Source organism: Cryptomeria japonica, chromosome 8 (genome assembly GCF_030272615.1).
Source record: "Cryptomeria japonica chromosome 8, Sugi_1.0, whole genome shotgun sequence".
In the NCBI taxonomy this organism is placed as follows: Eukaryota; Viridiplantae; Streptophyta; class Pinopsida; order Cupressales; family Cupressaceae; genus Cryptomeria; species Cryptomeria japonica.
Genome location: NC_081412.1, coordinates 596,071,697 through 596,084,651, shown reverse-complemented (window position 1 = coordinate 596,084,651; position 12,955 = coordinate 596,071,697).

Here is a 12,955-nt window from a genome sequence, read left to right as displayed (position 1 = left end):
GCACGTCAATCACCTCCTCATCTAGACCATATTGAAGAAGAAGCACATCAAGAACCTCCTACAATCCCTAGACATCCCATAGGTACATAAGAAAACCTATTAGCTCAAATAGAAAATAGCCAAAAAGAGCTTGAAGGTTTAATCACAAGGCTAAAAGATCCCACTGGAACAAACTCCCATAGGACAAACCTTGCCAATTCTTTGCAATCTATTGTATCTCACATACAATCTGTGAGTGGGCAAATAAATTTTTGGTCCCGTAAGAAGGAAGAACAAAAGCAATTTTATGCTAACAAATTATCATATGCGGTAGTGAAGAATAAGAAAATTAATAAATTTGACTTGTGTGCTCTTTTTACAGACCCCCGAATGAATCAACCTTTACACCCTGGATGTAGGAGATTCCCTATTCATTGGTGTCATCCTAAAGTCTCTTTTTCTCATGTGTAGGTGTGGCCCCATAAACATTAACTATTGTAAATGAGAGATCAAAACATTAAATACTAAACATTTGCCAATTGCTACCTTCACTTACTAGTTCTGCTATCACCTTCTTTGGATTCCATAATGTTATTAGCCCTTCAGAGGCACCTTGAGCTGGGACATGCATAGATTTCCAATTTGGCCGTTTTTGAGTTGTTGCTTAGAAAGCATCTTGAAATGTTTTTCTCATATTCTACACTATTTTTTTCTATTTTATTCTATTTTATGATGACTTATCTAATATACATTATGACCAAGATCTTATCAAAGTGTGCATTCAAAACACTAATATATGTAGATTCATATTCTTGGTACCTAACTCGTTTAATGAAACCTTAAGATAATAAAGAAAATATGGATGACATAAAGAAACGGTCAATTCCTACTCACAACCACCAATGCATCATGATTCACATTTGAGATCATGTGAAAATGATTGAGAAATAGGTAAAAATATGGTTTATAGTAAGGATGAACATCATTAAAACATGAAAATTACTTTCAGTAATGATTCTTCTAGATCTAATATGAGGTGGCATAAGAGATCTTTTAAAGTTTGGCGGAAAAAAGAGGGAACACGGTTGTACCAGAACTGTCACGTGATGACAGATACAAGAGCAAACAAGACCAGTCTTGACTGCGAACCTTACAATTGTGTGTGAGTGACACATGACTAGGGGAAGAGCACCAGTTGTTGAGCATGTACCAATTGTTGTGAGGGTTGTTGATACCTTTTGTTCCAAAAATTGAACAAACAAAACCTATTGTTTGAAACATAAAATATCAATTTTTGTTAGGAAATGTACCAATAGTTGTTAGGAAATGTACTAATATTGTAAAAAGCAACCAATCAGGTGATGCCACATCAGTTGCACAACTATTGGGGCCTCTTTTGCATCGATATGTTGAACCTGTTGTCTCAAACTTTTGCAATTATTAGTAATATGCAAGTTGGGATTGCACCTAGATTCTCAGACATTATGCAGCTTAATTCAGGTGCAAACCAGGCATTGCTTGCTCATATAGCAAGTTTCTTACAAGCCCCTCCAAACCAAGAAAACACCTATGCTGGCCTAGAGTCTTCTAGGCATGGATATGTGACACCTCCTCCATTTAATACCCATATGGATAATTGATCAAGTTTGTGATCAATTATATTTTTTTAGCACTCTGAATATTGCAGTTTTAGTTTAGATGTAACCGTGATATGATTATAAAGTGACATAGTGCCATATTTTGTAATGTTTTCAGAACTCCGTTGTTGTTTTTCTGCTATCTTACCCAGATTCACTTGTCTGACTGTGGGCTCTTAGGTAATATTCCAGATCTCTCAAACCTTACCCGTTTATCACATCTGCATATAGCTTACAATTCATTCCCGGTTCAACTACCCTCTTGGTTTGAGAATGTGTCCTCATTGGTTTCACTTGATCTTAACGGCTGTGGTATAAATGGTTTCATCCCTTCCTATTCAACTTTTAAATTTTATTTGTTAAAATATAATTATTATTTTAAAGTTACTTTACATTTTTTTTAATTTTTTAACATTAGTTTTCTTAATTGATCTAAAATAAATTTATGAAGTTAAAAAATTATAAATAAAAAAAAATTGATATATAAAATATGTACTTAAATAGTACAATTTTGAAGTAATTTCAAAAAAATGAAACATAAAATTTTATTCTTTGTCAACATCTTATCATTAATTTTTTTAAATGAATCACATTTTACATTTTGATAAAATTTAATTTAATTTTAATGAATATTGCAATTTACTAAATCTATTTTTTTTTATAAGTACATTATTGGCTAAGATATTTGTTGAATTTTTCAAAAAATTTCGCTAAAGTTGGTACTTTGTCTTATTTTGGTTCATGGGACTCATTTGAATAAAAAATGCCCTCAAAGAATTGTGTAGGTGATGAGTTTTCATGTTGGCGTACCCATAAAAGGATCTCAAGATCAAATCACATAAGTGGCTAACCTAATATGATACTTACCATAGGATTACCCTATCTATCCATGATGCAATTTTGTCATTATGTTACAATTTTTTTTAGCATACAAGTATATTATGTTAAAGGATATTATTTTAAATATTGTTATAGAATAAAACAGAAAAAATGCAAAATAAATAAGTATATTATTAATTAATTATTATATTTATATTAAAATAAAATTAATTTAATGTAATATGATTTTTTAAATTAAAAATAAAAAAACATTTATTAAATAATTATGTGAGTTGTAGTAATTCTCATTAAATTGAAACTTAGAACTTATGTTAAAATTTAAGGAACAATTCACTCATTGTTCTAATTTAATTTGCTAAATGAATGATTTTGTATACTATTTACCATAGTGATGATAAAAGTTACTACTGTAGATTAAGCATCTTCCATATCTAGAAATTAAATTTTGAACCTCATAATGACCATTGCTTTGGAATATTTATATGGATTTGATTGGTTTGTGTTAATAAACAGAGTTGAAATGATTGAAATAGAATATTTTGGTATAAAATAAGTTATGAAAACAGTGATAAATTAAATCAAATTAATTTATTATAAAAATGTGATTTTTAATTAATTTAAATGAATATTTTGTGTATATGGAAAAGTGCTCTCTCTATCATATTACTTTATATAATCAACCTATACCTCTTTATGGTGCAATTGCTAGTTAATAGTGTCTTTGACCAACAAAAACCAACAAATTAACCATAGATGAAGCAATTAACCTTTGGAAAGGAGCAAGCATTAATTTTGAGGAAACTTATGACTGGGATTTCAACTAACAAAATCACAAATTTGACTCTACATGAACTCTCTATGTTCAACATCAACAATTTGACATGCCCATAGTACAATCATTTGAAACAAACCATTACAATCCCTTAAGAAAATATGCTAATAAAGACCTATATATTACACTTAAATTTTATATTTTAAGAAAAAGGTTTAAAGTGCGAACTTACCATTTAAAGAAGCATTCTTTTATTATCTGTGGAAAGTTGTTTTCTAATTACGCTGAAGGTGTCTCCTTCTATGAAATGGATGACCTCAAAATTTAATCAGCGGTGTACATTTCACTAGAGGTGTGCAAGACGATTGGAAATGTTTCAGCCGTTGATCACTCTTCACCCTATTTCGCCATCTGCATATGATGCCGCGTGAATGAATGAAGGACAACATCCAGTGTGTACTCCTTGCAGTTCTTGAACCTTTTTAAAATCCATATTGCAGAGTTGTGGGACCACTGTTTTAGATTTGCTTGAGATTGAGAAATCATAATTATTACCATGATCTATATGATAAATACACATCAAAGCTCAAAGAAATACGTACCTTTTTTATATTTACTTATGATGAATGGTTATCTTTTTATGAGTAAAATGTCTAAAAAGGAAAGTTGTTATATTGTCGTAAGTGATCTATATATGTTTGTTTTGAATTTTTTAATATATCATTTTATTTTATTCATTAGGGTAATATTTTTTTTTCATTTTTTAATTTAGAATCTACTTTACAACATTATTCGTAATTAAAAAAAATCAATTAAATGAGATCAAGATAAATATCAACTCAGTTAGATTTCATTTTCACTACTACAATTATAGGTCGTTGTAGATATGCTTTCTAACCATTTCTATTTTTCATCTTTTCACTAATTTAAATGTCTAAACATCACTTTGACCTTTTCTATTTACAGATATTTATTTAAATAATTAGTGATGATTAAATTAGAGTATTAGATTTAAAATACAAATTAATAATAAATATTATTTACATTCTATCTAATATTATATTATAATTTATAGATTATTAACATTTTTTTTATAATTGTAAAAAAAAAATTAAGTTCTTAAATTTAATATTATATAACAAATAATAAATTAATTTAATATTATTTTGTAATTATTTATTTATAAATTTAATTATATGTTATAAATATAATAGTAATAGTTATTTCAATTAATAATTTAACTTGTATACTATAGAGATATAATAAAATAAATTAGATTAAATTAAATTTAATATGATTATTGAATAGATTATAGAAATAAATTTGTTATTAAATTTAATACTATAGAATAAATAGTAAATTAATTTAATATTAATTTATATTTATTTATAATTTTTTTTTTTTTTGATAGGTAACTGGCCGAAGCCTTGAATAGATTTTGATTGGAGCTATGAATCAGTGGGGCCACAGTAGGGGGCCCCATCCCCATTACATATCTTTGAATTATTATTATTATTATTATTATTATTATTATTATTATTATTATTATTATTATGTTTGATTAGATTGACCCCAAGACCTTCCCCATCCTTTGGAAGGCCAAGAGTCATAACTTAGAATTTCACTTTAGATGTCCCTATTGGGAATTGAACTTGGATCTTCACAATGAGAACCCAGTGTTTTAACCAGTTAAGCTCAACCCCTTAGACTTTATTTATAAATTTATTATGATGTTATAAATATAAAAATAAGAGTTTCTTAGTTAATAATTAAATTTGTATAATATAGAGGCGTAATAAAATAAATTAGATTAAATTAAATTTAATATGATTATTGAATAGAAAATCAAAGCTAATGTTAATTTATTTTAAAATGTTATTATCAACACATAAAATTCATTAGAAGAGTACGAGGTTGTATGGGCCTTAAGAGGAATTGAACTCATAATGTATATCTCTGCTTTCTTGTCTCCTCCTCTATCTCTAAACATGTCTCCATCTCCCTATCTATTCATCTCTCTTCCTAGACCTCTATATCTACATCCATTTACCTCTCTATTTCAACATATTGCTTCCTCCATCTCTCCCTCTATCTCTACCTCATTATCTCTCCATATCTTTCTACCTCTATATATCTCACCCTCTCTACCTCTATATATATTTCTATCCCTCACTCTCACATTCTCTCCCTATCTCTCCCTCTCTATATATTTATCTCTTTCAGTTGTATCTATCCATCTCTCTTGATCTCTCCCTCTCCTCTCCATATCCCTCTCCCTCTCCTTCTCCCTCTCCATCTCTATTTATATCTTCCTCTATATCTGTCTCCTTACTTGTCTCTCTCTCTCCCCCTCATCCTCTATCTCCCCTTATTGCAAACATAACATCAGGTTATTAGTAATGGACCCTGATTGTCTCCTTCATTTAGAGATTTTGTTTTAGTCTTGTCTAAATCCTTATAAATAGTTGCATATTTGATTTAACCCTATTAATTATCCATTGAGATCTTTTATATCTCTCTATATATCACCCCCTCTTTTCTTCTTTATTCATGGAGGTCCCTCTCTCTATATCCGTATATATTTATCTATCTCTCTTTGTCCACCCTCCTCTTCTTCTTCTCCTCTCTCTCTACCTGTCTCTCCCCCTCTCTCACCCCTATTCTCTCTCCTTCCTCTACTTATTTCTCTCCCCCTCGCTGAGCCTCTTCTATCTCCCCTCTCATCTCTCCCTCCCTCCATCCCTACCCCTTCTCTCCTTCCCATATTTATGCATCTCTACCTCTTTCTCTCTCCCTCTCTATACTCTGTCTCTCCATCTCTATCTATATATCTCTACTTTCTATTTCTATGTCTCTCTATCTATCTATCTATCTATCTCTCTGTCTCTATTTCCCTCTCCCCCACTCTCTCTATATCTTATTGTATTTCCTCATATCTTTTACTCTCTATCACTCTATCTCATCATCTAGATATCTATATCTATATCCATCTCTCCCTCTTCCTCTCCCTCTATATCTCTTTATCTCTCTATCTCTCCCTATCTATCTCCTTACATCAATCTACCTTACCTCTCCCTCTATCTCTCTCTCCACCCCTCTATTTCTAGATATGTCTTCCTCTTCCTAGACCTCTATACCTACATGTTTTTGCCTCTCTATCTCTATCTCTCCATATCACTCTACCCATATATTATTCCTCTCTCTATTCCTCTCCTTATATAACTTCCTATCATGATCCATCTCTTTCCATCTCTCCCTCTCTCTCCCTCTCATCATACTTATCTCTTCTAGATCTATGTCTCTTTGTCTTATCTCTTTCTTTATCTCTCCCTCTCATTTTCTCTATATCCCTCTTTACACCTCTATCTCTCCCTCATTCCTCCTCTCTCCTTGTTGCAAGCATAACATGACCTTGTTGGTAATTGAACCTGATTATGTTACTAATTCAAACATTATTTCAATCATGTTTAGATCCTTGTAAGTGGATGCATAATTGATTTGTAGCTAACACTTCTCCATTCATACCTATGCTGGACAAACAACATTACTTGCTAAATGGTCAACCAAATGACCTTATCTACTACACAAATGTAGGCAAAAAAAAATCAAAATTTACTCCAATTGTCCTTTTATGCCTATTCGGCATACCCATTGCACACCAAGGTGCAATTGCTAGTTATGCCTTCGGCGTACCCTTTATGAAGTATTCCAATTCACTTTACAAATCAATGGTTCTAATTGTCGGAGAGACCTTGCAAGACGATTAAAACGCTAGTGATCGTTAGATTTCCCGTGAAGTTTTCACCGATATTATGTTTCCCGTCGTCACTTTTACATGCACAAGCTCTTTTTACTTCCGCTATTATACCATTTTTAACGGTTCTTTTCCCTTTTTCGGGTCCCCGCCATTAATATTCTCGTTCTGCCGCTCGTCGTTGTACTATCTTTGTAGCACTGAATAAAACATTGCCATTACTTCGGAATACACATCAGTACTATTGGGAGCTATATTTCATTAATGAATCTGTACCCTTCGATAGCTCAAATTTGATTGGATAGGATATAAAGGTACGAAGGCTAGAAGTATGAACGCACCTAAGCCAACTTTTATAGTTCCCGTAAAAAATGCATTACTAGGAAATTGAGCTATACATTTTTTTGATAATTATTTATTCATACCTTTCATTAAAAGTAAGCATTTATTTATAACAACTGAGCGATAACAAAATCGGTCTTCTCCACATGCAAAAACAAACACGTATTCAAGAAGTTCTCACCACGTAAGATTTGGTATTGGATATTTAATTTTAATTAGATGGGGACGTCTTTATGAAAGTGTTTTTTAAGATTGTAGTAGGAGTATTGTTTTTTTTGTGTATTTATAGATTCATGTGTAAATTCAATAGTAATACTAGATAATAAATATGGAGTTTAGTAAAAATAAATAAAAAAATTAATAGGTAGAATTTGATCAGATCTTGTATTCATAAAATTAATAGGTAGAATTTGATTAGATCTTGTATTCTTGAATCACAAGGTATAGGAGAAATATTTATCTGGCTAGCATGTCTTTTTAAAATGATGGAAAATAGATTTTTTTTACTAATTATATTTTAATAAAGTTGTCTATATCTTTTTCACTTGTTATTGTAGTTTGACTAGTTTGCAATTTTTTTATTTATATAGTTGGAAATAATAGTGGCAATGACAATTATTAAAAAAATTAAGCTTTATAATATGTTTAATTTGTGACTTTCAAATTTGTATAAATTTATCATATAAACTAAAGAAGAAGATTAATTTCAATTTATAAAGATGATGGCAAATGAATATAGGATTTGGATCAAAGTATTTTTATATATGTTATGATTAAGTCCATACTGTGACCAAGGCATAATATAAAAAATGTGATATATATGTATATTAGAAATGTATGAAATCTCTATCTCTTTATATCTCCCTCTATCTATAGCATTCCCCTTCTCCTCTCTATAAATCAATCTCTTCTCTTATTCACTCCATCTCTCCTATATTTCTCTCCCTATCTCCCTCTCACTCCTCTCTTTATCTGTTCCTATCCATATATTTCTCTACCTCTATTACACTCTCTCCCTCCCTACACACCTCCCTCCATACACATCTCTCTCTCTCTCTCTCTCTCTCTCTCTCTCTCTCTCTCTCTCTCTCTCTCTCTCTCTACATATCTCCCTTTCTCTATCCATCCATCTATCTTCCTCTCTCCCCCTTCTTCCTATACCTCTATATCTAAATCTCTTTGCCTCTCTATCTCTATTTCTATATTTTCTTCTATCTCTACCTTTTATCTCTATCATATTATCTCTACATCTTTCTCTATCCCTATATCAATCTCTTTATATCTACCTCTATGAATGTATAAGTTCCTATATCTATCTATATCTTTTTATAGATACCCTCTCTCATTATATCCCTCTCTCTCCCTCTTTATATATTTATCTATTATATCTCTATCTATCCCTATCTCCTCTATTCTTGTTTTTTTATCCCTTTTCGCCTCCATCCCCTCCCCATCTCTCCTCTCACTCAAACCCCTTGGGAAGTGTATCAGTATTATAATTAATTTCGTTCATCTACAGATTTTAAACAATACATCAGATTTTTAACTTTTTTTGGTTGTTTCTATATGTGACTTAACTATTTATAGCTATTATTTTGGCTTCTAGGTAGTAACGATGTACATTGTGGGATCCTTATGCAAAAAAGTAAACTTTTCAAAGTGTTGCCTAATACATGCTTAAAGATGCCTCAATAACCATGCACTTAAAATCGCCAATATTTAGGTACAAATGCCCTAGTGTGCTATAGGTACCAATGAAAATGCACAAATGGGTCAATTATGGTCCAAAAAATCTGAAAAATGAGCCGCTATTGGTACATCTAAAATTTATTAATGAACTTTTAGTTATTTATTTTTTGGTTTTTAAAAGTTAATAATTGGAAGGTTGGGTGGACAAGGAGTGAACAGCTATTGAAACATGAATGATAACTAGTGCTCTTCCCCTACTACATAGAGGGTAGTTTAAGATGTTTATTTTAAACAAAATTAATATTTTGTCTTAAACATTTACATTTATATTATTATTTTAATTATCTTAAATAAAAAAATAAAATTATTTTTAATTGTATTAAATTAATGATTAAGACAAAAGAAACATGCATCTTCCAATAGGCGGAAAGGGGCAGAGGAATGGGAGGAAGTGAATTTTCCTATTTGAGGGCTCCTTCAGAGAGCGGCAAGAATTGTTGCATAAGTATGTAGTTTGACTACATTTCTATCAATCTGTAAATGCCATTCTAATACTTAATAATCCTTTTGGATAAGCTATATTTTGTCAGCCTTTTTCTCCATCAAATAAAAGAGAGGATGGGGGCGGGGTTGATGCCCTTTGTGGTCAATAATCTGGAATGTGGAATGTATAGACTGGGAGGAGGTGGTGCCAACAGTGAGTCAACCGAGAATCAATGAGAAAGGCCAGTTTGTGAAGGAAGGGATAGTAATGTTGTAGGTCTGGAGCATGCAATTAACCATCTAGTATGGTTTGTCTCTAAGCTCTGTATTTTAACCTGTCTTGATATTTATTGGTGAAATTGTTGTAATTTAACCTATCAATTTTATTTGTTTCATTTTTCCTCTTACAAGAATTGTGATTCCCTATGTAATATTGGAGGTTTGAATATATTTGTTTCATAGTCTGGGCGCGGGTACTAATTTTACCCTAACGATGACTGCAAAAAAATCTTTGCAAATGTTACGATTTTTTTTTTCTTTAAGTTTTGATTGGTAAATTTCCCACTGCTTTATTTATGTTTTGGGAATTTCTACTAATGGGTGGCATATAGAATCATTTAAGCATTGCCCCATCGGACATTTCCAGCATGGTCTTGCCTTTGGCTATACCTTGCAACCTTTGTTCACAATCAATAATTGAAGTTGGGTATTTTATAATATTATATGCTTTTTTAATTGATGCAAGAAGGCCTCTTGTATACAACTGATGCAAAACAGAACACTCCCTCCTGCCTTAATTACAAATATGGCCTTAAATGGCCTCTATCACACTCAGTACTACTCTTGGGCCTATGCTTGCTCAATTGAGGCCTCTCTGTAACTTACAATTTGCAGCCCCTTTTGTATTCACATGCTCAGCCTTTTTGTATCAGAGTTGTAGCCCCTCGTATTTCCTTGCTCTAATTTTCATGCTTTATATAGTTGTCTATGTGTAGTCATTACCTATGTTTGGTTTTCCCCAAAGGACCGATACTCTTCCCATTCCCCCATTCAATAGAATGTCTCTCTCTTTTTTACATTCTCCTTATTTGAGCCTTAATCATTTGAAATCTATAAGTTGATTATGACACGCCTCTTCACCTTATGTCGATGCCTTCATTCATGGCTAGTAATTGACAAGAAAAGTTTGAATGGTGGTCTTTAGAGTTAAACATCGGTCATTACAAATTCATATCTCGAAGCTCCCAGTTTAAGTGAAGTGTTGACAAAGGTTGCATATCCTATGATGATGACAAGTCAGTTTAAATGGGTTTGATCGAACCCCTTTAAATATTAATAAAATAGTATCTTCAATCAAACTCCCTCAACATCAATTGTACGACTGTGTTTGATCAAACCACCAAGGATAGTTCAATCAAATTCCCCTTGTTTGATCGAACACACTTAACCAATTTTTTCCCTAGTCACATGTTTCTTTCGTGGATGAAAGTGTAACCCACTATTGTGAGATCACCTAGCCCATCTCTTAATAATGGGTTTTTTCTGGGTATTCCTCCTATTATATTTGAACTTTCAAGACTTCTTGTTTCCCCTAACACATGACCCTCAATATCTATGATGAACTGCAACATGTAATCTCTAGGTTGGCTTTTTGGATTCAAGGGACCTCTCTCTACTATTCTATTATCGATCATGCATATAACCAAATTCATTTGGGTAAAAAGATTGATTGCCATCCTAACCTTGACTTTGAAAAATGCTTTGTCTAAATCAGTCGAAGGGTCCTCTGTTAACTGAAATATTATTAGAGAATGTTGAAACTTGTAGACCTTGATTCAAGATGTCCTTGAATATTAAATCAAACTTGGTTTACATTTTTTCTCTAATAGATGAAGATGTATTCTACCCTCTTCACATATCAAAAAATCTTTTTCTCAAGCCTATAGTGTCATATATTGTACACCCTTGCTAGGGCGGTACAATTCCACACTTAGTTTAGAACCCACCTTAGTGTGTTTGCATCTTGCATTGTAATTTTCCTTTAAATATTTAATTAATTAATTTAATTTAATGTAAAGTCATATTTCATCACTCTTCACATCATAAAATTGGGCCTTTTACCCTAAGTGTGCCCCTCTTTATTTTATTCCTCCAATAAATCATTTAATCATAAACCATAATTATGTCCTATTTCGACCTTTAAGGATCGATTTCACATATCAAAACACCACAGCCGTTAAGATCAAGTGAAACCCCAAGAAATTGGCGGGATATTCAATCTCTAGGTCGGCCAAAAGACGAAATGACGACCTAGGGTTTCCTACTTAAGAGCTCTCTTTCTTCATTTGAAAGGATCGGATTTTTGTTTTGAGGAACCTCATATGCAGCGAAAGAGCAGATCTTTGAAGACTTCAACAACATTCAACATCCTTCTATCAAGCATTTATCAATTTCATTCATCCATTTAGGGCTTGGAAGACATTGAAGAACAATAGGAGATTATCGACTGAAGATTGGCTTGTACTCCTCCCTTGAGGGTTGGGTATGATTTCATGTTGTTTTCATGTCTTTGCATAAGCTTCAATATATCCTTTATTCATGCTTTAGATCACTTTGCATCTTGATTTAGAGCATTTACATTATCATTTACAAGCAATTAGGGTTTACTTTCTAGGTTGCTCTAGTTTGCTTTCTTGCATTTAAGGACCTTGCACACACACTAGGTCTGCACACACAATACATTTTACAATACAAATTGGCTATTCGTGGAGGTGGAAATCACCGAAGCGGGGGTTTGACTAAGGCAAAACCCTATATAGCCGCCCAAACACCTTTCAGATATAAGTGCAGGTTTCGGAATTCGGACGACGCCGCAAGTTGCAGATCCGGAAGAAACAGACTGAGACCGACCTTCCTACCAAATTTCAGAGCAAAAGACCAGGACAGGGGCGTGGGGCACCCTGGTCCCTGGGATAGGGGCGCTGGGCACCCTGGTCCTCCTGACAGACAGCATTTTCAGCATTTTTGACAGCTTTTTCCAAAGTGCAAAACAACGGTTTCCGGAGCAGTTTCAGGGGCAGAATCAGGACAGTGGCGCCCGTGCCCCCGCCCCGAATATTTTCAATCAGATTTTAACTCCGGGTACGCATTTTCATTCTTGTCTTATCCTTGTGTTTACAGCTTTCCATCATTTAAGTTCAATTCTGTAATCTTGTTATTAGTTCATACTTGCACTTTGGGGTTAGGGATTGAACTTGCATCATTTTATCTTTCAATTACAACAAAGGAATAGAAATCCTAATAGGTAGCCCGTGGCTCTCTCTTCCACAAGAAGAAGTAGCCAATTGTGTGATACCTCTAGGCTCTTTCGTATTCCACAAGTGTGTGGTTGAAAGTGAGATTAGGGCATGCTTGCTTAGTGTCACTTTTTCCCTTACACACATAAATACCTTTCTTAGT